Source organism: Leucopleurus acutus (assembly GCF_964270905.1).
Source record: "Leucopleurus acutus genome assembly, chromosome: 7".
Classification (NCBI taxonomy): domain Eukaryota; kingdom Metazoa; phylum Chordata; class Mammalia; order Artiodactyla; family Delphinidae; genus Leucopleurus; species Leucopleurus acutus.
In genome coordinates, this window is record NC_139150.1 from 41,047,898 (window position 1) to 41,075,080 (window position 27,183).

A 27,183-nucleotide genomic window follows, 5' to 3' on the forward strand; every position below is an offset into this window, starting at 1 on the left:
TTGTGGCGAGCGGGGGCTACTCTGTTGAGGTACGCAGCTTTCTCACTGCGGTGGCTTCTCTTGTTGCGGAGCGTGGGCTCTAGGCGTGCCAGCTTCAGTAGTTGTGGCACATGGGCTCAGTAGTTGTGGCTCACGGGCTCTAGAGCGCAGGCTCAGTAGTTATGGCGCACAGGCTCAGTAGTTGTGGTGCACAGGCTTAGTTGCTCCGCAGCATGTGGGGTCTTCCCAGACCAAGGCTTGAACCCATGTCCCCTGCATTGGCAGGCGGATTCTTAACCACTGCGCCACCAGGGAAGCCCTTAATTATGTTCTGCATTATATATTTTCTTAAGACTTGTTAAACAAAGTAGTAATTAACATATCATTTAATAAAATATGCTTACTTTAACAGGAAGGCAACTTTGCTAGGATCACTGGTGTGAGAGAAAGCACATTAATTAGCTTTCAGGAAGCCTGGCTCCTGGTTCTAATTTTTCCATCAGAATTTTTTTCACCTTGGGTAAGTGATTACTTACAAGTTCCTTATTTCTATATCTGTAAAATAAAGAATTTGGGTAGATGAGTGTTTTTCAAACTTGGTTTTCAGCCATGAAACAATTTGTTCAAGCAGAACACTTATCTGGAAACCCAGTGTGCAAATCTAGAGGTGCTCTGCTTGAAGCTGAGGTGGGGATGAGAGCCTTCCCTGCCCTGGCTATACCTGATCTCAGACAGAGTGGGCAGCCAGTGCAAGTGCAATGGAAAGTTAACACCCCTCCAGAGGCTGTTTTTTTGTTTGTTTTTTTACCCTAAGGACATTGGATATTTCTTTTTTTTTTATATCCTTATTGGAGTATAATTGCTTTACAATGTTGTGTTAGTTTCTGCTTTATAACAAAGTGAATCAGCTATACATATACATATACCTCCATATCCCCTCCCTCTTGCGTCTCCCTCCCTCCCACCCTCCCTATCCCACCCCTCTGGGTGGTCACAAAGCACCGAGCTGATCTCCCTGTGCTATGCGGCTGCTTCCCACTAGCTAGCTATTTTACATTTGGTAGTGTATATATGTTCATGCTACTCTCTCACTTCGTCCCAGCTTACCATTCCCCCTCCTCATGTCCTCAAGTCCATTCTCTACGTCTGCGTCTTTATTCCTTTCCTGACCCTTTGTTCATCAGAACCATTTTTTTTTTTTTAGATTCCATATATATGTGTTAGCATACAATATTTGTTTTTCTCTTTCTGACTTACTTCACTCTGTATGACAGACTCTAGGTCCATCCACCTCACTACAAATAACTCAATTTCATTTCTTTCTATGGCTGAGTAATATTCCATTGTATATGTGCCACATTTTCTTTATCCATTCATCTGTTGATGGACACTTAGGTTGCTTCCATGTCCTGTTTATTGTAAATAGTGCTGCACTTTCCTAGAGTCCTTGGTGTGCTTATTTCCCTTCCAAATCAGACTGAAATTATTAGTTTAAGGTGATCTGATTAGGGGACCTGCCATTTATAATTATCGTGGTTTCCTTCCCCTTTTGTTTCTCTTGTCATTGCCTGTCCCCAATCACTATTAAAACTGTTTTTTATGCCCCATTAACACATCTGCTCCCCTTGTGCTTACCTCCTCTCTCAGGGAATCTTGAGATTAGGATTACAGTTCCACAGCCAGGAGGAAACCTTCCCTCCCCAATTTAGATCCACCTGTCACTTCAATATCCTAAAATGTTCAGGCTCCACCATTCTGAGCATATGCTTATGTTTTAAAATGTCAAATGCTTTATATGTACTTATGCTAAAGGTTTGTTTATGCATGAAATAATTCATGATGAATTCATTTAGTCATAGTATTTTTGCTTATGCTGCCAACTAGAACAATCTATTTGTTTCTCTTGAGGTTGCCATTATTTCAGTCATCACTACCAGTTAGGGATAAACAGAATTATAATTGCATTTTGCAAGTATAAATGAATCACAGATTTATGTTTTTCATTTATTATTTTTGAATCAGAGAATAAACAAGAATAATTTGAAATGTCTTTGGCTTAACAAGGCTGATAACAAAAAACAGCACTTCTAACTCCACTTCTTTCTATTCTTGATTCCTGTTTCTGGCAGGTGACCATTCATCCCTTAGCATTTTCTTCTAGTATTTGCATAAGATTTTTATTTGTTTTATTTTGTTTTAGATGTTACCTATTGACCATTGATAATCCCTCCACACCCACCACCTTGAAAAGAACACATCCATTCTTACCAAACTCCTAATGCAGTTTCTTTACATAAATCAATAGTCCATGCTTACATGGTTATGGTTCTATGAATGTTACTTATAGTTGAACCGTGTAAAGCACAATGATTATATTTCTAGGCGCACTACTTTTTGTTTTTCCTGGAGTTAGTAATTGCCTTGCTCTTTCATTTTCTCTGTTATTAAAACTTTTTATTCACAAACTCTCTTTAGAAGCGTAATTCTTCACTTAATATCACCCCAAACAGCAGGTAATCTATTTTTTAATACATTTTATTATTTTTCCTTGGGACATATTCATACTTTTGCTCCAATTTGATCATTTTGCTCTCTTGTCTTTATATCCTTAAATTTGGTTGATAGTTTGGCTCCATGAGGATTCTAGGCTGAAAACCATTTTCCCTCAGAATTTCAAAGGCATTTAGTCATTGTATTCTATCTTTCAATTTTGTTTTTGAGAAATCCAGTGTCCTGTTGATTCCTAATCTTCTGTGACATGTTTCATTTTTCTCCTCTTTGGACAGATTAAGCATCTTCTCTTTAGCCACGGTATTCTGAAAATTTACAATGATATACTGAATGAATGGCCATTTTCAAGCTGAGAATTTATGGCTTTCGATTCTGGAATTTTTTAGTATGAGTATTTTTTTTTTTTTTTTTTTTTTTTGCGGTACGCGGGCCTCTCACTGTCGTGGCCTCTCCCGTTGCGGAGCACAGGCTCCGGACACGCAGGCTCAGCGGCCATGGCTCACGGGCCCAGCCGCTCCGCAGCATGTGGGATCTTCCCGGACCGGGGCACGAACCTGTGTCCCCTGCATCGGCAGGCGGACTCCCAACCACTAGCGCCACCAGGGAAGCCCCTAGTATGAGTAGTTTTTATTTAATTATTTCTTTCCTTCTGCTTTTGTTGTTTCATTTTCTTTTCCTGGAAATGCTATTATTTAGATTTTGAACCTTCTGCACAGATCCTTTCATTTATTTATATTTTATCCTTCCTTTCCCATCTCTTTTGTTTGTTTGTTTTGTTTTGCAGTCTGTTTGAAGAAATAATCCAGAAATACCTTATCTTCCATAAGTCTTGATAAATTTTTTATTTACCTTATATGTATTTAATTTCAGTAGTTCTTTTTTTATTTTCTGAGTGTTCCTTAAAAAAAAAACCTAGTACTCTTTTTTATTATTGTAATCTCTTATATCTCTAAAGAGAGTAACAACATTTTATAACATAATTTCCTCTTCTACTATTAGTGTTGTGATTCCTCAGAATTCTCTCTTACTCTTTGTTACTTTTATTTTTTTATTTTAAAAAAATATTTATTTATTTATTTTATTTTTCGCTGTGTTGGGTCTTCGTTTCTGTGTGAGGGCTTTCTCTAGTTGCGGCAAGTGGGAGCCACTCTTCATCGCGGAGTGTGGGCCTCTCACTGTTGTGGCCTCTCTTGTCACGGAGCACAAGCTCCAGATGCGCAGCCTCAGGAGTTGTGGCTCACGGGCTTAGCTGCTCTGTGGCATGTGGGATCTTCCCAGACCAGGGCCCAAACCTGTGCCCCTGCACTGGCAGGCAGATTCTCAACCACTGTGCCACCAGGGAAGCCCTCTTTGTTACTTGTAGTCCTTGTGTTTCTGATAGAGGCTTTCCTCAAATCTCTGGTGATCCTTAGCTCTCTTATTTATTTATTTATTTATTTATCTGTTTTATCTTTTGGCCACACCAATGTGGCCTGCAGGATTTCAGTTCCTCAACCAGGGATTGAACCTGGGTCACAGCAATCCTAACCACTATGCCACCAGGGAACCTCCTATTAGCTCTCCCATTTATATTTAAGGCACTAAAGGGTTGATTAGAAGCTCTATGTCCATAATCAGGACTTATCAGGTGAGCCAACAAGAACTGTTTATTTAATTGAGAGATTCTAAACTGTTCCTTCAGTTTCCTCTGAGAAGAATCTGGCAATCTGCTGCTCGGGGGCATAACCTTGGCTGCCAATATTCTCTGTGCCTGGTGGAGGAAATGGGCTGGTAATGTCACTGTTATCTTTTTTTTAAAATAAAATTTATTTATTTAATTTTTTTGGCTGCATTGGGTCTTCGTTGCTGCACATGGGCTTTCTCTAGCTGTGGCAAGCAGGGGCTACTCTTTGTTACAGTGCGCATGCTTCTCATTGCAGTGGCTTCTCTTGTTGTGGAGCATGGGATCTAGGCCTGTGAGCTTCAGTAGTTGTGGCATGCGGGCTCAGTAGCTGTGGCACACAGTCTGAGTTGCTCCGCGGCATGTGGAATCTTCCCAGAACAGGGATTGAACCCATGTTCCCTGCATTGGCAGGCGGATTCTTAACTGCTGCACCACCAGGGAAGTTCCAATGTTACTGTTTTCTATGTAACACTCACTTAGTCTTCTGTTTTCAGCTGTGTCTGATGTCCCCAAATAGTACCTCTGGTTCAACATTCAGTCTTCTGCTGGGGTGAAGGAGGGAGAGATGCCCAGATGTGTGGGGTTAGGAAAGGGTATTTAGGCTGAACTGCTACATAATTTGCAGGGCCGAGTGCAAGATGAAAATGTTGGGCCACTTGTTCAAAAATTATTAAGAATTTCAAGATGGCAACAGAAGAGCATTAAACTGCGTGGGAGCTTCCTGAGTGTGGAGCCCTGTGCAAGGGCACAGGTTGCAGGCCATGAAGTTATCCCTGGATTTATGTGTCTACTTGTTACATACATTTCAAACTAATTTTTCTATTTACCGTCCTACTTGCACCCCCATTCTTCCAAGGCACTCATTTCTTCTGATGCCTGAGTTCTCATTCTTCTGTGGCACAAATGAGCTTGTTGGTTTTCCTCTCCTCCCCAAAGACTCCCTCTCCACAGCACTTGATCTTCATGTTGCTTCAGTCATCCTTCTGACTTTGAGTTTGCAAAACTGTGTTGACATCTTTCATATGTTCTCTCTTATTCTATTTGTCCTTATGGGCTTCTGTCTTCTTTTTGCAAATCTATTTTCTCTTGTTGACTATTGTTTTGGGAGAAAGTTGAGATAAGCACTTGTCTTACATCTATAATATTTAATAGGAACTCTGAATTTTAGTTTTATATTTCTTACAAAATCATTTCCCCTTTATTCCATTGATTTTTTTAAAATAGATTTATACTTTCTGTAAGGATCAAAGTCTTCACTAAGTTAATAAATTATTATTAAAAATATTTAAACAAAAACCTTAATCTTAACAAGCAGTGATAAAGGCACTTAATAATAACTGCTCACTTGTTTTGATCATTAATCCAAGTTAGTTTTTAGGAAGTAATTTCTGTATTAGAGTACCTATATTATTTAATCATTCAACATTCAACAAATATTTATTACCTCTTATGGAACAGGTTCTGCTCTGAATGCTTGATTATATAACGTAGTTATAAAACGTAACTGTATGTGGTAGTCTTTGAATCGGAAAAGATCTTGGAGAAACTGAGTTCAATTTCCTTATTTTAAATAGAAAGAAAATAAAGCCCAAAGAGATTACTAGATTTTGAAGGTTTTAAAGAAGTTATTAGTTGCCTTGTATCAGTAAATTGATGATATATAGGATTTGTTTCTTGAGTGTTTAAAAAGAAGCAGAATTGAACACATTAAACTGTAGATGAGATACATCTTATTTGTTATAAATATTCAAATATGGTGAAATATATGAAAATGTACAGGGTTCTCAGACATTTTGAATGTTAAAAAAACAAATAATTTTAAAAGACTAAAATTTAGGGTAAAAATTATAATTTATTCTATACAAATGAACTAAATAAAGGCTGTTCACAGAATATCCAAGAATCCTTACTTTACAGAAGAGTGGCAGCATCTCCTAATGTGACTCACTTGGGGCAGCAGTGATACCCTAAAGATGACCTTGGTCAGGAGGTCCAGGAAAGACTTAAGAAGAAAAAGACCAGGAAGAAACTAAAGCAAAATCCTACTAATGAAGGTTAGGAGCTTTCAAAGCAACACCACCAGTTTCACAGGATATGTGGTGACCACAGTAGCCAAGATTCAGCTGCAGCACCTTTCAATGGGGTGGCCTTAGGAGGAAAGCTGGAAATAAACTTTCGGTTTGTCTTTTGTAGATGCCTGTTATTGCTAACAGATAAAATGGTTCTTCAAGGCAAAAATTAGGATGCCTAGAGTCTCTTGAAAGCAAAAAGCAATGAATAATTTTCGGAATTATTTGCCATACTTTTGTACTTGTTGCCCCACTAACCAATAACAATTAAATGGCTGGAATTTATTGAATATCTGTGTTGCACCAGGAACTGTACTAAATGCTTTTCCTACATTGTTCTACTTGAATCTTACAGTAAAATAGAGGTATTTATAGATGGAGAAATTAAGGCTCAAATAAATTTAAAAATTGTCCAAAATAAGTGTAAGCAAGAGAGTCAGCTTTTGAACTCAGTTTTTTCTTACTCCAAAGTCCATATTCCAACCAAACATACAGAGTCTGAGCTTAAGACACAACGAATTAGACTATTTTGCTGTGTATTTGTTCATGATTTTTTTTTTTTTGCTGGTTATGTTAATAACTAATTCATTACCTGATTATGGAAAAGAGTGGGATGAGGAAATTAATATTATCAATAAGTGTTTTCATCAAACAGAGCTGTATGAACACAACTGAGAACTCGATGTTAAGACATTCACAGAGCCCTCTGATTCCAGTGTCTTATATCTGACTTCTGACAGCAGCTCATCAAATATGATATGATGAAGCCTCATGTTTGATACAACATGTAATGAGAACAGTATCACAGACCATTCTTAATTTTCTCTACTTGTATGTTGTCCACCCAAAAACTAAATTAAACTAAAATAAACTCTGGATTCTTACTCCAGGAAGTAGCATAATCCCCAGAAAAGCATCATATATTCAATAAAACAATTACTGAAAGAAAACACTGAATATGCATTTTAAGACTGCTCTGTTTACTCAACTAGGGGTAAGGCAGGAATAAAGACGCAGACCTCCTAGAGAACGGACTTGAGGTTATGGGGAGGGGGAAGGGTGAGCTGTGACGGGGCGAGAGAGAGTCATGGACATATACACACTAACAAACGTAGTAAGGTAGATAGCTAGTGGGAAGCAGCAGCATGGCACAGGGATATTGGCTCGGTGCTTTGTGACAGCCTGGAGGGGTGGGGTAGGGAGACGCAAGAGGGAAGAGATATGGGAACATATGTATATGTATAACTGATTCACTTTGTTATAAAGCAGAAACTAACACACCATTGTAAAGTAATTATACCCCAATAAAGATGTTAAAAAAAAAAAAAAGACTGCTCTGTTTACTCAAATGCATATGAAGTTTTTAGAAGATTAAAAACATCTTGCTTCTTAGTAGAAACCTCTGACAAGAAAACTGTGTCCTCCATACCAGCACAAGTTGCAAAATTTGTCAAGGAAACTGCTAGACTATACAATGGTCACTGATAGAAAGTAAGAGAAAATTGAGCATAAATTATTTTTTTCTTTTCTTTTTTAAAATTCCCTCAAAGAATATTCTTTTGTTTAGAAAAATTTTAAAGTTAAGTCATGAGAGAACTTAGTTTGTTAGATCTCTGTGTGTTATGTGTATAGTATATGTGTGCACTTCTGACTCATTTATTTTTCTCCACTAACAATAAGAAGTAATAATATACAGATTTCAAGCAAAGAAAAAGTACATGGAATACAGATAAAATATTAAAATATTCTGAACTTGGATCAGTAATGAATTCCTAGGGAGAGCCAAGATTAGAAATTTGGCAACTTGTCAGCTGGGCCTGCTCAACAGTTCTTTCACGTGTAAACGATGGGCAAGATGATGACCACAGTAGGAAAGACTCCCCCCTGCCCTGCCTCCAAATGTCTGCCTCATATGACTTAATAATTAGTAATCCAATTAGTAACAGGGTCATTTCTCCAAAGAAGACATACAGGTGGCCAACAGGCACATGAAAAAATGCTCAACATCGCCAATTATTAGAGAAATGCAAATCAAAACTACAATGAGGTATCACCTCACTCTGGTCAGAATGGCCATCTACAGAAAGTCTACAAATAATAAGTGCTGGAGAGGTTGTGGAGAATGTTGGTGGGAATGTAAATTGGTACAGCCATTATGGAGACCAGTATGGAGTTTCCTTAAAAAACTAAAAACAGCTACCATATCATACTGCAATCCCACTCCTGGGCATATATCCAGAGAAACTATAACTCCCCAATGTTCGTAACAGTACTATTTACAATAGCCAAGATACAGAAGCAACCTAAATGTCCATCGACAGAGGAATGGATAAAGAAGATCTGGTATATATAATGGAATATTACTTAGGTATAAAAAAGAATAATACCATCTGCAGCAACATGTATGGACCTAGAGAGTATCATACAAAGTGAAGAATGCCAGACAGAGAAACACAAATATTATATGATTTGCTTATATGTGGAACCTAAAGAAAAAAACAGGATACAAATGAACTTATTTACAAAACAGAAAGAGATTCACAAATATAGAAAACAAACTTATGTTTACCAAAGGGGAAAGGTGTGGGGAAGGGATAAATTAGGAGGTTGGGATTAACATAGACACACTACAATATATAAAATAGATAAACAACAAGTACCTACTGTATAGTACAGGGAACTATACTCAATATTTTGTAATAACCTATGAGGGAAAAGACTCTGAAAAAGTATGTGTGTGTGTGTGTGTGTGTGTGTGTGTGTGTGTGTGTGTGTGTGTGTGTGTGTGTGTGTGTGTGTGTGTGTGTGTGCGCGCGCGCGCTATACACCTGAAACTAACATGGCATTGTAAATCAACTATACTTCAATAAAAAATATATATATATATAAAGAATAAAAAAAACAAATTAGATAAATTACTTTGACGGGAATTCAATCTTTTTCTTTTTTAAAATTTTATTTATTTATTTTTGGCTGCGTTGGGTCTCTGTTGCTGTGCACGGGCTTTCTCTAGTTGCAGTGATCGGGGGCTACTCTACGTTGCGGTGCGTGGGCTTCTCATTGCGGTGGCTTCTCTTGTTGCAAAGCACAGGCTCTAAGCGTGCAGGCTTCAGTAGTTGTGGTACATGGGCTCAGTAGTTGTGGCTCCCGGGCTCTAGAGTGCAGGCTCAGTAGTTGTGGTGCATGGGCCTAGTTGCTCTACGGCATGTGGGATCTTCCTGGACCAGGGATCAAACCTGTGTCCCCTGCACTGGCAGGTGGATTCTTAACCACTGTGCCACCAGGGAAGTCCCTGCACTTCAATCTTCCTCGAGACTTACTGCAGCTCATTTCCCTATATTTCAGATATCATACACATAATGAGGGATTTGATGGGAAGATCCTGAAGATTCTTTCTGGTTGTTAATGCTATATATATAGTGTATGTATCCGGTTATCCAAAGATTACAAAGCCAGATGTCTACAAGGGTGGTGGGCAGGTAACCTACATGTGAAGTAGACCAAGTATGGACTACGGCAGTGTTTCTCAAGCTCGGTACCCTTGACATTTGGAGCTGGTAATTCCATGTTGTTGCAGGCTATCCTGTACATTGCAGGATGTTTAATGGTATCCTTGTGCTCTATTCACTAGTGCCAGTAGCACACCCCACCCCCAGCTGTGACAGCCAAAAAAGGCTCCAGACATTGCCAGATACCCCCAAGAACAAAGTCCCCTTAGGCTGAGAACCACTGACTATCAAAAACCCCGGTGAGCTCAGTTTAAAAAGTGCAGGCTCCACTCCCCTCCTGGTGATTGCTGCAAGAGGAAAATACCAGCCCATTATGGACAAATCTGAATTTTTTTCAAAAGAAGCCAGAAATATGGATATTTTAAAATCTCAAAGCAGTTTTAAAATACTGTATATATATATATATACACACACACATATGTATATGTATATACATATACATATATATACATATGTATATATACACACACACACACATATACATGCATACATATGTATATACATATATATACATACATGTATGTATGTATATATGTGTATATATATATATATACAGTATATAAATGCCTTTCTTACATTATGTCAAGAATATGACTGTGAGGGTCAGATATCTGAAAGTTTTCAGGAACTTCTAAAAGTTGGACCATCTCCAACATGGGGACACAAATTTTCATCTAACTGTGTATCTGGGATAGGTCATTTGTGAGTACTGGCCGATAGGAAAGAGTGGTGTAGGGCACTGGAAGGATGCAAGGCAACTTGAAATCATGGGGAAAAGCTGTTGCTCAGAGAAGGAATGAGATGAAAAACGTATTGCTTTTTAGATTGATATGTGTATCCGTCATGAGGTCTTTCTAGTATTCCTTTTCCTTATCTTGGCTGCTCAAAAGCTGTATCTGTAGCAAGTTGTTGGCATTAGTACAATGGCATTGCCAGGGACTGTCCCCACCACGTCCTGGCTCTCCAGGAGAAAATCAGACTCATAGGAGGAAGATGTGTCATCATTCCTCATCCATCAACCACATGCACCATTTTCTGGTTTATCTACCTGAGAGATTATGTGCACAATCTACTGGAAATAAACATCTTTATAAAACCAGCAATTTTCAAAACATTTAATTCATTTGTACTAAGACTTCCACTCTCTCTCATATACTTGGAAACAAATGTCTCTGAGTCAATTCTCCAAGAATAATGTTTTCCATAAAAAACCTTTAATAGTAATATTACATTTATGAAAAACAGAGCGATATAAAAGCAATTCTTAAGCTGATATTCCCGTTTTAGTTGAAAAACATTCTGAATGTGTCAGATCTACTAGGAGTATAGTAATTAAGAATTACAGTTATCTTTATCATGTATTAATAGTACATTAATTATACTATATAATAATTAAGAATAACAGTATTTTTTCACTGTAAGAAAAAGGATTCAGAGTGATTCAAAGGAAACAATACCATGTTTCAATAAAAAGAACCCGTCAGAGGAAAGTGAACACTTTGGATTTCAGAGACTGACTAAAATCAAACTTTCACCGAGCATTCACATCTGGCCATTTATTCCAGAAATCATTTCACTGACTTGAAATCCCTGAAGTCCAGTTTTGACAAAATTAACTCTCTAAAGTGTGAGAAGATAGTGATAGCAGAGTCTAGCAGTTTAAAAGTTAGATGCTCGGGAAATATTTCAAAGGGTGTTAGACTGAATAAAGAAGTCTACCGTCTTTTTGATGCCAAAGAATCTAAACTTCACAACATGATATCTTTGGTTGCCAAAGTATGTACTTCGTAATTCAGTGACCAAAAATGATAAAAGCTTCTGCAAGCTTCACCCTCACAATTCTCCTCAGACACAGATGAAGTTCAAAGCAAAAGTGAGAGATAGAGGAAGTTTTGCTCTGCTTCCCCAGGCCAATATTTCTCTCTCTGTCACCTACTGCACTCCCTTCTGCACCTTTGATTATCTCACATTTACTTCCAGATCCATTCTCAGGAAATGTCCTGAAATTTACAATTTAGGGTGTCTTTGTGTCAACATGGTGGTGTATCAAGTAAGCCTTATCTCTAACTATGGAAGAAATGACTTTTCCTCGTTATAGAAATGTCAAGCTTCAGCTTGAGATAAAGAGATAATCTGTCATGTAAGAAATCCTGTCTTTTGGCCCCCGTAGTCACATTATATGGATGGCAAGGAAAAGTTCTTAATGCTGAAGAAATAGTAGTACCAGTATGTCAAACTCTTACGTAGTTTGGCTCAGTTTAGGAAGCATTCTGGATTTATCAGTAACATGGTTTAACCCGAAACCTTGGCTCTGAATGAAAGGAGGGATACGCATGAAGCCAAGACAGTGATGGAGCACCCCAGAAAGTGTTTAGGCATGTGGCCAATGACTCATGGAAACTCTGATTCTTATTGGCTAGCTACTACACTTCATTCATTCAGCTTCCTCACCCTTATCTAAAGTTCTTAAATACTTCATGGAAAATTTCACCAGCATGAAAGTCTTTCCAAAACTGTGCAGAAAAAGGGATGGGGTACAGTCTCCGTTAGATTTGGAAAAACTGGGCACATTCTTTTCCTTCCAAAGCTGATGCAGACCTTGTCACTGTGGATAGTAAATGAATTTAAACACTGCCTGTCACCTTGACTTTGAATAAGGTGCAACCATGTGATATAATCCTCAAACAACTTTTATTTTTACTTCCACTGTCCTCCTAATTGCTCTGTTGGGTTAGTTATTTTTGTTCCTGAATAAAAATTCAGACACTCCCTAACTGGTCACTCTTGGGTAAAACAGAGTGTTCTCCAGACACTTTCTGTCATAAAACACAGTCTCAGTTGAGTAATTGTCTTGGTTGGTTTGAGCTGCTCTAACAAAGATACCATAGACTGGGTGGCTTAAACAACACACACTTAGTTCTCACAATTCTGGAAGCTGGAAAGTCCAGGATCAAGATGCTGGCAGATCCAGTGTCTAGTGAGGTCACTCTTCCTGGTTTGCAGAAGGCCATCTCCTTGTATCCTGACGTGGCAGACAGCAGAGGGAGGAAGTAAGCTGTCTCCAGTCTCTTCTTATAAGGGCACCAATCCCAACATGAAGCCTCCACCTTTATAACCTAATTACCTTCCAAAGGCCCACCTCCAAATATTATCACATTGGGAATTAGGGTGTCAACATATGAATTTGGGGAGGGCTAAAACATTCAGTCCATGGCAGTAATCACAAAGTCCATCTTGATTTAAAGTTAACACTTCAATCATGATTTGAAATTAAAAACTTTTCTCCCCTCCACTCCTGTCTGCTTCATACTAGAAGCCTCTTGTTCACAAACAACGTGGTCAGCTTCCCTCCTTTCAACCTAATGTATTGACTTTTCCTTTTCTATGTTGCTAACCAGGGATGGCTCATCAGATGGGAAAAGATGTAAGAAGTTAGATCTGTAACTTAACGGGTACTGTCACTCTAATCTAGGGTAAGTACTTTCTGGGCTCAACAGATATTAAAATGTGACTCTTGAAAGACAAATACCATATGATATCACTTATACTGTGGAATCTATAATATGACAGAAATGAACTTATCTATGAAACAGAAACACACTCACAGACATAGAGAACGGACTGGTGGTTGCCAAGGGGAGGTGGGGGAGGGAAGGACTGGGTGTTTGGGATTAGCAGATGCAAACTATTATATAAAGAATGGATAAACAACAAGGTCCTACTGTATAGCACAGGGAACTATATTCAATATCGTGTGATAAACCATATGGAAAAGAATATGAAAAAGAATGTATATACATATAACTGAATCACGTTGCTGTACAGCAAAAATTAACACAACATTGTAAATCAACTATACTTCAATAAAATAAACTAAAAAAATAAATAAAATGTGACTCTTTCTCTAATGGGAGATTCTGTGAGTTCTTCAGAGATCACCCCTGTCCTCCCCCTCACTCATTCCCCTCATTGCTGAGGATTTCTTTATAAAATTCACTTGTTGAGGACCAGTCCATCTCTACTGTGGCTTACTCCTTCCTCAGCTGCTAAGAATAGAGTGATCCCCCAGCACCCTCTCTGAGGTGCAGTAACCCTTCTGGACATGCTCTAAGGTGCCCCAACGCCAGTCCTCTCTCATGTATGGTCCACATCTGGTACAAGGGAAACGATCCCTCAGTTACTGCCCTGAGGTACTCTGGGAGTGTGCACCATCCATAGCAGTCTTGCTCCTTTGCTCAACTTCAGGTACTGAGATCACGGTTAAAACCCCTGACATGTCACATTTCAGTACTTCAGCCATTTTTATCCTTCTTAATCCACCAGAGAGACAACTCTTGGAGCTATGTGGCTGGGAACAACACTGTAGCCCTCAAATGGTGACCACAAGCTGTGGTCCACATGGCCCTTCTCCCCATGTCCTGTAAATGGGGGAGTTCGCAGAAGTAAGCTACACAGTCACTTGAGATTTTGTAAGGGTGAACACAAAAGATTTTAATGCTTTGTTTAATAGTCATCTACTCCCTAATATGAGAAGAGCTGCTGTGTGATTCTTCTATCCAAGCATCAACCCCTGGGAGCACTCCTCAGTGATCTAATATCATAAGAATTTTCTCAGTCTAGGGCTAGGTCATATTCCCAAGAGGCTATCTGTAAGATCTAAGACAATTCCCTTTGAGTACAAGGGCAACTTTTTATGTAGCTTAGGACATTAACAAAATAATTTTCAATCTTCATTTTCATTACTTATTCCCTGAAGAGCATGAATCCTGACAGAAGCTATCATTAAGGCCAGAAGTTAGCTAGAAAGAAGAGTCTTCCTTTTATATATATTTATGGACACCAAATTGGACAACTCTGAGGCCACAATTCACATCATATAGTCAATGTGCATGGTCTTATGTGGCATCCCTGTACATGTTTTTTTTTTTTTTTGGCAAGAGCAAGAGAAACATTTCTTTACAATAGTCACAAAGAATATGGTATTGTGTGTGTGTGTGTGTGTGTGTGTGTGTGTGTGTGTGTGTGTGTGTGTGTGTTGTGTTGACCAGAGACGGGCTTTGAAGAAGACTAAAAAAGACAACATCTGGCTGTTCACTAGGTACAAGCTTCATGATGGAAAGGGTGTTTGTCTTTTGTATTTACTGATGAACCCTTAGCACTTAGACTAATTCTTGGCACATAATAAACCCTCAATAAATATTTGTTGAATGAACAAATGATTTATGTTTCATTCTTCTCCATAACAGAGAACCAAAATGGATACCCCTCAGTTCCCACGTGAGTCTTGAAAGCAATCTAATTTATTGTATCTCAACAATAAAAAAACATTTTGGAAAAATAAATGTAATGTTTATAATAATTTACGAGGCTCCTAATGTGCTAGCTACAGTCCTAGGTGCTTTCACATTATTTAATATTCTCAATAATTCTGCAAAGGAAGTACGGTTGAGCATGATTTTACAGATGTTTTTAAAGATTTCCTTTAAACGGATAAGGAAACAACACTAAACAGACTTAGTTACTTGCTTAACATAACATATAATGAATAGCAAAATACGGATCTAAATATTGGTCTCTTGACTTCAAGTCCAATGGTTTATTCACTCTTCTGAAACATGTGTTTTAATTTTTATGTAGGAATTAACTTATTTTATTGTGACATGATTCATTACATTTTACATTTTCTGTGTTGTAGTAAGAGGGACTCTTTATACCAGAGGAAAGAAGACACTTAGAATACCTTTACTCTTGGCTCTAAAATTTTCTACCTAATCCTTCTTCTATTCAATTGAAATGTATCTGGAGTCTGGACCGATTCTGGTCCAGATCTGCAGTTCCTATGAGTATCTGGGAGATGTGGGGCCTGAGGTGGGTGGTAGAGTGGGATGGGGTTAAAGCGTATTGATAGGGGCATTGTGTTAACTAGTAAGAGTGCCGGGTCGTCAAAACACCTCTCAGATCTAGGACTACATTGAAACAAACCTGTTTTAATTACAACAGGTGGATGCTAAAAATTCTCTCATGATCAAAAAACCCTGAAGCTCAGTTTCTACACTACAACAAATATCTACTTGGCTTGGCTCCTGGCTGTATTAAAAAAACAACATGACCAACAATGGGGAGTAGACCAATTCTGAGATGGGAGGTAGAAAAGCAACACTGATTTTGAAATGATTATCTGTGGGCTTCCAATTCAAGATTTCAAAGTTTTTTGAGTCATTTAACAAAGTCCAATGGTTGATAAAGAAGCATAGTTAGAATGGGAAATGCTATGTTTTACTTCCAATTACCTGTGATAGTTCTTAAGATAAAACAGACAAGGAATACTTTGAATTTTCTGATTCTGGCAAAGTTACAAAGTAAATACGAGCAGTGGGCCTCAATGCAAATTCTCCTTCCTTGTGAAGGATTTCTTGAATAAACAGAGGCAAACTTCGATGGTTTATTACACGCTCCCACTGTATTTCCTTTCATCACTTATTGCCCTGTAATTATTGTTTTATTTCTCTGTCCTCCATTATTAAATGTGTATTAAATGAATCAATGAATAAGCACAAGGAAATAATGTAGCTGGAATATGTTACCTTCTTAGAGAATTTTGATTTAATATTTGCCTAAGCCATGCTGTATCAAATTTTCTGTATTCTACATATGTCTCATGGTTGAACAACGAATATTGTTCTCTATGTTTCTTTCTATTTGTGAATGTTAACAGTGGTGATATTCTTTCCCCAGACCAAACCAAAGGGTGAAGATTAGATTTTGTAACAGTAATAAGTAAAGGATGAGCAACAGCTCTTTTCTTCTAGACTAGTGATACTCAAACTTCCATGTGTATCAGCATTATCTCGAGCGATAAGGAAGAACACAGAGGAGCAGGCTGGTTGAAGGAGGTGGGTCTGAACTTTTTTTTTTTTTTTTTGTGGTACGCGGGCCTCTCACTGTTGTGGCCTCTCCCGTTGTGGAGCACAGGCTGCGGAGGTGCAGGCTCAGCGGCCATGGCTCACGGGCCTAGCAGCTCCATGGCATGTGGGATCTTCCTGGACTGGGGCACGAACCTGTGTCCCCTGCATCGGCAGGCGGACTCTCAACCACTGCGCCACCAGGGAAGCCCTGAACTTTTAAGTTTTGCCAAATCCCCAGGTGATTCTAGTAATCAGTCAAAGTTGGAGAACAATTTTTCTGGTGAAAAATGACTGGATTATCACACAGCTCCTCTCCCACTCTTGATACCCTGAACTACACAGGAATGAAATGGATACACATAAAGGAATAAACAGTGCTATTAAACAACAGTGCTCCCTAACACGTGTATCTTGGGTATTTTACAGGTCCTGTGTCAATAGCCAATCAAAACCCTTTTGAGTTTGAAGGGAAATACAAATTGTTTAGAAGGCTTTCATATTTAGTGTGTGTGTGTGTGTGTGTGTGTTTCCACACAATCTTTTCTTCAGATGAAACCTTATGTGGATTCTGAATAGGTAAAACATAATAAAACTCCAGTGTTTCTTTTTGAAATGAATGTGGTCAAGGGTAAGTTGCAGCCTGGCTCCTTGCCCACTAAGCTGCTCCTTTGCCTTTCAGAGTGACTTTCAAGGACTTTCCACGGAATTCTGTGGGTTTGTAGGAGCACAGTTTGAAAACCACCAATATAGTTTAACACCTTTACTCATCATATCCTTCTGGATTCTTTTTGGTGTATGCAGTCAATGCTGATGTGATAAATCATGAAAAGCCAACTTACACCTGATTCTCACATTTAGGAAGGCACCTAAAAACCAGGAAACATGCCAGATCTACTGAAAGAAAAGGCAAGATGAAGTTCTTGGCTTATGTTTGCCTCTGGACAGAGAGAAAAGCATGAAAAACAACACTGAACATGCCAAGCAGATGAGTTTTCATCCTGTACTTGCCAGTTTGGCTTCCCATTCTCTCTCTCTCTCTCTTTTTCTTTTTTTTTTTAAGGGGAAAAGGATGGAGAAAAGGTTCCTTCTCCTCTTCCACGTCGGGTCATTTGCTCCCTGATGCTCAGAAAATGATAAGCTGACTTTCTAACTGATTGATGACATTGGCTCATTATTCCCTTGTTTACTGCAATCATTTTGACCAGAACTTCATTTTTTCTGTATATATGAATCTTGAAAAAACTTTGTTAATTTTAATTGAATAGTTTAAATTCCTTAGCAAACTGACTTGTGAATTTAGAGGGGCAAGAGAATAACTGATATTAATTATTAATCAAACTATGTCATCTCTGAAGACAGGCAACAAAGGCACATTTCATAGAGCTCCATCTACTTTATTTCAAAAGGAACCTGTCTGACATGAAAAATGGAGAGATGATGAAATTTTTTAAATTTTTAATGTAAAAACCTATATTCACCCATGTTGCAAAGGAATCGGGACAAGAAGTACAAGCATAAAAACAAGATAGAGTTCTTCTTCAGTAAACCTACCAATACTCCTTTCATATCTGACATGACAATCTCCCTTTTACAATTATCTCATAGGATTAAGTCACTAGAGGATAAGCTCCTTAAATCTGCTTTCCAGAAAACAATTGTTAGAAGGTTCTAAAACTGATCCTTAATTCTTTTACTAGGGAGGCAGGAAGAAACTTTACTTGTCCTGTATTAAAAGAATCTCAGAATACTTCCGGGGGAAAGACATTTGGATGATGTATTAGGATTTTTACTCCATGCGCTATACTGCTTTACTGTCATTCTTAAAGAAAAATTTGTTTGACTGAATTTAGAGATATTTACGGGAGAAAAATTCTCTCTCTTTCCGAGAAGAACAGAGAAAGAGAAAGAGGCAAATGTCTTATTTGTATTAAAATATGCATCTGCAATAGCTGAGTAAAATCCAGTATTTGTGGGTTTAGAAATTGGTGGGGACAGGTAACGAGATGTACAGTTAGCTCTTCTCTGCCTCTCATCTCTGTATTTATGTACGTGGACCACGAGCCTGCATGTTTGTGCTCGTTGCAAAGGGCGGTTTATTGTCTGTGTGCAGGCACAGATTTTATGCTGGCAAGTGTATGTATGAGCCAATGTCAAGTTTTCACTTTCAGAGCCGTACTACCGAAAATTTAGGCTTTCAATTCATGAGTGTCATATACTTTCTGAAATTTCATCTTCTCTGGTTGCTATACCTAGACTCACACGTTTAAAAGGAGCTTAGAACTGAAGTTGATTTTTCCATCATGCCACATGGTTTGCCTCATTCTGATTTTTGCCTTTAAAAAGGCAGGCACAATATAAATACAGAAAGTAGTGGGAAAGATATGCAAAATAAATGTAATTCAGTTCCATGTTAGACCATACCATCTTGTACGTAAAAAGTATGAAAATAAAAAATGAACTCAACTAAGTCAAAATTTTACTTCCAGCTTGAGGATATGGATGAGAAAAAAAAAATTTTACTTTCAGCATAGGGAAATAAAAATGACCAAATGGTCCCTATCTTTGATAAAACTCTACGTTTTTAATGATCTGGACATACCTGATGCAAGAGATCTTCATGGTTCATTTTAGGTTGAATTTTGACCAATCCAGAATGTTAAATATAACTGAGTGTCTTAGCAGTGATGGGAAAAGAGGATCAACCCCTGCCTCAAATTCTTGGGGATATGGCCTAAAAAATCAGTTAAGGAAACTAAAAACCTCATCTGTAGTTGTGTTTACCACCTTCTAATGTGGAAGAAAATGAAGTCAGTTCTATTAGAGACTCAGTGTTAGTACTAATTTCTTTTCAAGGTGGGAAAGTTAAACTATTATTTATCGCCCTGCTACAGGATCTTAGGAATCTGAAAATATTTCCGCTTTCACTGGGTGAATAGGCTTCTTCTGAATGCCAATTTCTCTGTCTGAAGCATCATTAGAAGAGAATGTTATGTTCGGATGAAAATCACCAATCCCTATGGGAACAGAGAAAAACTTCTTTGGACAGAGCTGACTGGAATCTCCTCAGTTGGAATATTAGGTACCCTGGTCCTGGGTAGGTCCTTCTTGTAGCTGAGTCACTCCTGTGGTGGCAGCTCAGCTCAAATCCCAAATAATGACTATGATGATTATAGTACTAGTTTCTCTCTCTCTCTCTCTCTCTCTCTCTCTCTCCCCCCGCCCCTCTCTCTCTCCCTCTCCCTCTCTCTTTTATTTGTTTCCTCCTAGCAAAGATAACTTTAGAAATATGTGATAGCTAATTTTATGTGTCAACTTGACTGGCCCATGGTGTGCCCAGGTATTTGGTCAAACATTCTGGACGTTTCTGTGAGGGTGCTTTTGGATGAGATTAACATTTAAATTGGTGGACTCTGAGTAAAGAAGATTGCTCTCTGTGATGTAGGTGGGCCTCATCCAATCTTTAGAAGACCTGAGTAGAACAAAAAGACCAGCCTCCTAAAAGCACGAGAGGATTCTCCAGTAGACGACCTAGACTTCATCTGTAATATGTGCTCTCCTAGGTCTCCAGCCTACCGGCCCACCCTGCAGATTTTGGACTTTCCAGCCTTCATAATCACATGAGCCAATTCCTTATAATTTCTAAGGGGCACAGACCATGAAATAGGCAGTTATTCCATGGTACGATAAACGCTGTAACAAATTAAGGGTGGAATTCCAAGGCTAGACACAAGGGCACTCAACGCAATCTTGCCATGGTTGAGGATGCATGAGCCACAAGCCCTCTCTTCAGTCAGATTCCATTTGGTCACAGGCTCATCAGGAGTCTACAGTCTCCCAAAGGGGTTTCCTTTACTATGCAAATTGTGTCAGAATTATCCTCCAACAGCATTGTCTACAAATTGCTTAGAAAGCCCTCACGATAACTTCACTTCCTCCTTCTCTGACTGCGGTCCACATCTTAACAATTCTTAAATTATTTCTATTACCTAATCTGAGTCAGATTTCTTGCAAAGTGTTTAGATTTCTTGAATTTTAGAGTAAAACAAATAAACAAAGGAATACAAAGACATTTTAAATCATGAGTTATCTTCATTAAGGAGAGGGCTGGGAACCTCCCCCAGACTACGCACAAATACAGTCCAAGAAGAACAAGAATAGTTCCATGGGACAGTGCCCCATTCTGAACTACAGCACTCTGTTGATGGAAAAATAATTTCTCTCTTTCATCTGTCTTGAAAGAACCAAGTTCTTGCTAAAGCTTCTTCAGTCAGTGAACACTCAGCACCCTCTTAATATACAGCTTATGCGAGACACTATTATATCAAATGACATAACATTCTAGAAGGTATAAAGAACCATATGAATGGTGTTGTGATTACTTAAGATCATTGACCTTCAGGTTGGAAGATGTTGCTGAAAAGAGTACTTCTTCTGTGTTCAAGTGTAACAAAAAAGACCACTAGGGACTACAGGCATGTTAGACCTTTTCTTTCATTCCAGCTGTATCTCTGTCTCAAACTTGTCACTAGTTTTTCTCTTTTCACTTCTTGGGCTCTTTAAGGCCTGCTCTCTCAGCCAGCCCCAGAGTCTCCGGCTGTAAGCACTGTGTCTTTTTCGTCAAGACGGCCTGGGGGGCAATCAAGGACTTGTGGGTCAGATGAATCATTCCTTGCCATTTAAGACTCATAGATGAAAGAAAAAAAGCACAGGAGGGATCCTATCTATCCAGAAGAGAACGCAAAATCACAATGACAAAAAAAAAAAAAAAAAAAAAAAAAAATTGGGGTTGCTTAGAAATTACTTTTTCATCCTTAAAATAAGCATATTTCTCCATTCTTCTCTTCACATAGAAGTGATGGAAAAAGACAATACTTTTCTTACAGTGATTATTTTAGCTCATTAAGAATCAGGTAGTTTCTGATGGTCTGAGGCACTCCTTAGAAGGGATCTGACAGCTGATTGTGAAAATGCATCCTCATCATAGAGTTGAAATGCCTCCAACCCTAGGAGAAGCTGAGGAACTTTTTATTTTTATTTTTGGCTGCACTGGGTCTTTGTTGCTGCATGCGGGCTTTCTCTAGTTGTGGGGAGCCGGGTTACTCTTCTTTGTGGTGCACAGGCTTCTCATTGCGGGGGCTTCTCTTTGTTGCGGAGCACCGTCTCTAGGACAGGTGGGCTTCAGTAGTTGTGGCTCACGGGCTCTAGAGCGCAGGCTCGCTAGTTGTGGCGCACGGGCTTCGTTGCTCTGCGGCATGTGGGATCTTCCCAGACCAGGGCTCGAACCTGTGTCCCCTGCATTGGCAGGCGGATTCTTAACCACTGCACCACCAGGGAAGTCCAAAGCTGAGGAACTTTCGAAAGATTATATCTGCTCATACTGCAGGGGAAACATTTTCCAGAAATGAAGAGGTATCTCTTTCTGCAAGTCCTATGGACTTCTGCATTTCTTGCAAGCCTGCTAACCGGCAGCTTGCTCTCTCTTACCCTCCTCGACCACATTAACTAGAGAGATATTATGTTACTATTCAATTTTTTTAAAAGGAAAGTGGGAAAAACAACTTGATTTGTTATTGTCCATCTTCCTTGGTAGGACAATGAGCTAGAAAATATGCATAAAATGTTTCACTGTAAAGTAACACCCCAGCTGAAATCTCCTTTAGGAAAAGCTACATTCATTGATGGCATAAAACAGCTTTATATCACATTGCTTTGTTTTCTTTCTTTTTTTCCTTTGAGGGAAGAAAAGGCTAATTTCTTCTGAATGAGACAAAGAAAGTTGTCTTGTGTCTCCTGCTTGATGCTTTCCCATATTTTAATGAAAAGCTCATAAGTGAATGCCGAGTCAACCAATGATTTGAGGCCAGGCTTTACATTAAAATATAGATAAAATATAAAGTGTTAGTTACACAAAAGGGAATTTGCCAGATTTCTCAATAAAAAAGCCCCCATGTCATAAAAATATCCTTTCTCTAATCAAAATATCACCTCAATGAAGTCATCATGCTTAGCCTGATTGCATTTCCCTCATATATGTGCAGCTGCATTTGCCTCTCCATAAATGTCATTTGATTATGAGAAAATAAACAGGAAGGGACTCAAAGGGAGTCAGTACAGGGCCTGCTTGTTTACCTGCGGCAGCTTTCTTAGCTGAAGAACAAATGTCATGCAAATGGTGCACCAGCAATGAGCTGCCAATCACCCTGGCTTGGCATTCATGATGATTTGCTAAATCATTTAAAGAGACATGCTTTACTAAATGAAAAAATATCAGCGGCAAGGGCCTGTGTTTAAACACGGGGCTGAGTTATTATCCCGGTAGGCTGGAATGAAATGAAGACATCTTCCAATTAAAGCTTGCAGATGAACCCAGACAAACCCCCCTTTTTTCATAAAGACAGGCAGATTATGATTGGGAAGGAACAGCGACAGAGGCTTTCATTACACGCTGATTATGGTGATAAAATTCCCAGCGCTGTGTGTCTGCAGGCCCAACTTCACATTTGAAGGTTTTTAATATAATTTCCTTAGGGTGAAATGCTGAAGATTTATTAAACTTTATGAAGGGCTTACAGATCCAATTTAAGAGGACATATCATAGGGCAAAACTGACAGACGATAAAATACATTCCAACTATAAGAGAAAAAAAAAGGAGAAAGTCGAGCCGTGAAACTGTTTTTAAACATTTTTTATTGGTGGTGGTGTTCAAGTGAAATCAGTCATTTCCCCCAGTGTTACAGCCTTGTTGATCCACTGAAGTTTTCTTCATGCTTTTTACAGAAGGTGGGTCTTGAGGCCACAGAAGGGATGCTTGGAGAGCTTACCTCATTTTATTAAAAAAAATTAAATAGCCAAAATAATTTTGAGGTCACTGATTCATAAAAATCCTCAACATTTCCATTTTTTTTCTGCAATGAAATTTGTGTGATGCTCTTTTTCCCAGCATACCACATGTTTCAGTGCTGATAGGGAAGCAGACGTGTTTCCTTGAACCGTTTTTGTACAAAGAGACGCTGGTCAGAAAGACAAGTTTGGCAACTTCTGTTAGCTCTGTTTTGCTTCAAAAGTTTCAAAACGTGTGGAGACCAGTTCTCTTTAATGTTTATCATGGTTTCATGAGCCTGTACTCACAAATTCAGGTAGGATATTTTTACAGAGGGAAAGAAATAGTACAGGATCTCTCTTCCACTTGCCAAAGAAGAAACGTTTTCTAGGTACCACACAGGTTAGATAACTCGCAAGCTTTGCTCATCACTCAAAACAGGCCACAGGTAAGCAGCAGACACAGAAAACTGATGTTATCTATTGCCTTTATCTGGAAGGTCTGACTCCCTGATATTTGCCTAAATTGTTCTATGGCTAAGATTTCTCTGTGCAGGTTTTTTTTTTTTTTCAGAGTCCTTCCTTCGCCTCCCTCCCTCCCTCCCTCCCTCCCTCCCTTCCTTCATTCCTTCCAATAGATTTTTAGAGGTATAAATTACATACCATAAAACTTACCTATTTTAATCATACAATCCAAAGATTTTTAGTAAGTGTACAGAGTTGCACAACCCTCTTTATAATCCAATTCTTAAACCTTTTTATCCTCCAAAAGATCCCCCATGCCTGTTTCCAAACAGTACCAGTTCCCACATCACAGCCTCAGGCAACTTCTAATCTGCTTTACTTCCTATAAATGGAATCATACAATATGTAGTTCTGCCCAGATCTTTTAACCATTTCAGGATGAGAACCACAACTCATACTGGCACTTAGAAGGGACTTGATTTATATTCAGATTACCCTGGAAAACAGGTCAAATCAAAGCAGGATCAGCCTTGTGGCTTTTTCATGGTAAAAGACTTTACTGGGTAACCTTGGTGAAAGTAAGCACAGAGGTAAGAATAAAGCCCTTCTGATTTTTTTTTGGAGGGGGATTTTTGGTAGAATCAATAATATTACTTATAAAAAGCTATTATATTTTATAAAGATATTTTGTTTCTCATTAGAAAGAAAAGTTTTGTCTTCACTGATTTTTGCACTTCTCTCTTAAGAAGCTCCTAGAACAAGGAGGTAAACCCTAGTTAGGAGGTAAATGAGATAGGAAACTAAATGTGACACATAAGCCTAGCTTGGATACTGAATCAGGGAATATAAATACTATAGTGATATATTTAGGGATAAGTGGTAAATTTTAATATAGACAGTCTATAGGAAACAGTATTATGCTGGTTCTGCATTTGATGATTATACTGAGAATGTCTTTGTTCTTAAGAAAAATATGCCAAAGCATATATATATATATATATATATAGAGAGAGAGAGAGAGAGAGAGAGAGAGACAGAGAGAGAGGGAGGGAGAGGGAGGGAGAGAGAGGGAGAGGGAGAGAGAGAGGTGAAATGATAGCAACTGATGAATCTGGATGAAGGGTAAATTGAAATATTCTTTGTATTACTCTTGCGACTCTTCTGTAAATTTTAAATTATTTCAAGAAAAAGGGGTTAAAAACATGGTAATAGTGTATTTGTGGTAATAGCAGCTATAATTGAAAAAATCAAGTCTATCTGTTTCTGTGTCTGCTCCTTCTTTAGGATTGGGCGTTTAGAGCTCAGGCCATCAAATGAGATGATGATGATATTTATTGAGAGCTTATTACATGCCAGGCACTGCATGTTTTGATTTCTTCCATTGAAACAAAAGATAAGAAAATGGCCTGATTGCTAAATGCTTTGTATTTTAAAATAACGGCAAGAACAAGGATGCCCTATATCTTTTGTTATGACAGCTTGGCCACAACACACAAAAACACATCTAGAATTCGTGAAAGGCTGAAGTAGATCATGGTCCAGTTTTCCGAGCCAGGCTAGAGGGTGCTGGAGCCTAGTAGTTAACTCCAGGCATCTAGAAGGGTGTATTGGACAGTACGGTTACATTATTGAAAAACTAAGAACAATTAAGTGCTTCATGATAATAAAAATACTAACCACACTTAATGAATGCTTACAATGTGTGAGCTGTTACACAAATCATACATGTGCAGTGGATGTTTGTGTCTGTGTGTATGCATGCTTATATATATTCTCATATATATGATATCTATTCTTCACAAAAATCTTTTCAGATAGACACTAAGTATATTTTCATGTCCAGAATGAAAAAAGTCAAGCTTGCTCAAGGTCTCATGGCTAGTCTGACACAATGGAAGCCTCAAAGCCAGGTCCTTTTGACATCACAAATGGCTCTCCACCTCTAACCTGCAGTGCCTCCGTCAGCCTATCTACCCAGGTAGGAGAAACAAATGTGTCCCCTATTTGCTTTGTAAGGACTGTAAGAGGATTTATGAAACATATGTAACGATATGTCCCAGGGAAGAAAGAAACTAAAGTTCCTTTGGCAGAGCAACTGAAGCATGGGGGACATGACTGTATATCAAAGGAAACCCAGTTTCCAGTCTCCTGGCTGTGTCATTCTCCTATACACTAATTGCATATCCCACAGATTAGTTGGGAGAGAGGCATGAAGAAAAGAGAGATTGCTTGTCACCTACATTACTGCTACGCGACTTACTTACCAGTGTTACTATTCAGGACTCATAAGGGATTCCTGAGAGCAGGTTAATTTGATTAATAATAATGCTATAATATAACTATGTATTTTATATAAAATAAATATTTATAAGACATAATGACTGACAGCAATGGAGACATCTCCTATTCTTTCTTCAACTATCTATTTTTATCACCTGGTAAATATTCTACTTGCATGTTCTATTTTTATTTTGTTGTTTTTATTTTCGTTTTGTTATCCTAGTTTCTGCCATGTATTTTCTCTGGATGAATGGGGCTCAAATCACTGTTGCTCCTCTCATTTCCTTACTCATTTCAAAAGATTTCCTTGGGAATCAGCATTAACTTTTTTGCCCCTGCCACACACTTTGCTTATTCTTCTGTCATCTTCCAGAACTGAAGACTAGGCAAAAGTTAAATTTTGCAATACACAGTTTTTCAAAATTAAGTTTCATTTAATCATATTCCTGGGACATTACATTGATATACAATCCCCCAAGGTGTCTTGGGAACTGGCAACATTGCTATTGCAAAATTGATAAAAATATGAAACATGCCCCGAAGGCATGCTGGAAACAAGGAGACAGGGTAGCATGCCTTCCCTTGAACATCCAGACAATGGAGTTTCCCAGTCTGCAATTCTGCTGTCAGCTAGAAACACATCCTGATCTCCACTCTTGGCTTGGATCCCTTCCAGGTTGGAGGCTTCACTGACTAGTGAATCCTGAATTCTCCCTTCCCAGGGTTACAAAGACCTCTAGACCCCTTTAGTACAATGGAGTTAAAAATAAGAAAGACTAATGGGAACACAAGTGTTAAGTTTGTAATAACTTGGATTCTCAACTTATGTAACTTGTTAAATCATTGACTAATGGAAATGAAAGAAATCTTTGAGATCACCTGAACCAATGCCCAAAGTTCTAGAGTGATACACTGGTTTGCTCAGAGCTGTGGGGAAAACTGAAGGAAAGAGTAGAAGAGAAGGGCAAGAAAATTTTTAAAT